Raw genomic sequence first — 1,807 nt, 5'->3', positions numbered from 1 at the left:
TGCCCTGGCCGCCTGCTCCCTCTGGGCACAGCTCATGCATCTGGCCTCCTGCTTCCTCTGTGAATCCTGTGATGTTCTAGGCATTAATTTGAAACAGCGGCAAGCTGTTGAGAGGTAAAGCCTTACATTTAAATTTCAGAGAGGGACCCTCCTTACCCTTTGATGTTCATGGCACAAACAGATCTTCAAAGGGTATGATATTTACCTCAGCACCTCAGCTCCTTAAAGGAAAAAATGCTTCATTGTTGAAAAGCGTTGTTTCTAATTAGAGCCTTTGACAGGCTGAGGACTCCAGGGAAGTACCCCTCCCGGCTCCTACTTCTAACCTCCCCACCCAGGAAACTTGAGACCCTGGTTTATTGCTCCCCATCCCCACTTCGCACCTTCAGTCCCCCTACTCCTTGCCCCAGGCACTCCTTCTTGAGGCCCACTCACTCGGAGGACACATTTCAGAAAACAGTCTATGTCCAGGGGCCTTCTGGGATAGAGGTGGGTGGGGTGATTTTTTTCTTTTAAATTCTTTCCAGCATATTTCCAAGTCTCATCAGGGACATTTTCTCCACTCCCCAGGGAACCTCCTCCTTTTTTTTCTTTTAACGTTTATTTATCTGGGTGCTCCAGGTGTTAGTTGTGGCACACAAACTCTTAGTTGCAACATGTGGGATATAGCTCCCTGACCAAGGATCGAACTTGGGCCCCCTGCATTGCAAGCGCAGAGTCTTAGCCACTGGACCATCAGGGCAATCCTCATCTTCTTCTGCATGTTGGGATTGATAGGTTATACTCCATCCCCAAATCTCACAGGCTTACCCCAGGAAAGGGTTTCTTCTTACTTAGGCTAAGTCTGATGCAGGCTGGTCATTCCTCTTCCATCTTGAAGCTGCACTGTCTTGAAACTGTGGCCTCCACAGTCTCTCTGTGTGAGAGGGAGAGAGAGATGGAGGAGTCCCACTGGCTCCTAACTGCTTGGGCCAGAATGTGACACATCCCCTCTGCTGCCAGTCCACTGGCCCAAAGTAGTCAGGAGACCCTGAGCTGCTCCATAGGGAGTACATGAAATTTGGGGTGAGCTCCAGCTGTGACATCCTCCCTTCCCAATTGAGGTGGCTCAGGGAACATACACCACTTTCAATACGTTGCCCTGGATCCCCAGTAAGAAACAGTCTTTGTGGGGGATGTGTGTGTGTGTACTCACTCTGACTTTTTGCGACCCTATAGGCTGTAGCCCGCCAGGCTCCTCTGTCCACGGAATTCTCCAGGTAAGAATACTGAAGTGGACTGCCATTTCCTCCTCCAGGGGATCTTCCTGACCCTGGGATTTAGCCCTTATTTCTTGCATCTCCTGCATTGCAGGTGGATTCTTTACTACTGGTGCCACCTGGGAAGCCCCTTTGTTGTGTAGAAGGGTTGTTTTTTCTGTATTTACCCTAGATCCATCCTCTGTCTTTCTAGGACCTGGAATCTGCTGGGTTCCTCTGTCCTTTGACTTCCTATTGGGTTCAGTCAGGGGAAAATGAGTGCTGGGAAATCACCAACAGGAAAAGGAAATCACCAGCAGAGGAATGGGAAATTACCAGCAGAGAATGGGAAGCTGGAGGAGAGGAAGGCAGAAGGTGCTGCTCCTTCACTCCCTCCCTGCCAGCCTTGATTTGGCAGAACTACTTCCTCTCCCCATGGCTACGGCACCTGTAAGGCGGCCTCAGTCCCTTCCACACTCATATTCACAAACCCCCTCTCCCCTCTTCCAGCATCCTGCTCTTGCTGGTCCCCGGGTGTTTCATAATCCTCTGTTGGTTCCCTTCACTCT

General features: G+C 50.4%; 1 non-coding gene across 1 annotated transcript; it reads right to left on the bottom strand.

Annotated features, from left to right (window-relative positions):
- Positions 1-667: 667 nt before the first annotated feature.
- TRNAA-UGC (transfer RNA alanine (anticodon UGC)) lies at positions 668-742 on the bottom strand. Its single transcript has one exon. It is a non-coding gene; the product is annotated as a tRNA-Ala (tRNA).
- Between the last annotated feature and the right edge of the window lie 1,065 nt (positions 743-1,807).

This window comes from Bos taurus, chromosome 6 (genome assembly GCF_002263795.3).
Source record: "Bos taurus isolate L1 Dominette 01449 registration number 42190680 breed Hereford chromosome 6, ARS-UCD2.0, whole genome shotgun sequence".
Lineage (NCBI taxonomy): Eukaryota > Metazoa > Chordata > Mammalia > Artiodactyla > Bovidae > Bos > Bos taurus.
The sequence above is the reverse complement of the archived record's forward strand: the minus strand, read 5'-3'. Positions and strand labels throughout refer to the sequence as shown.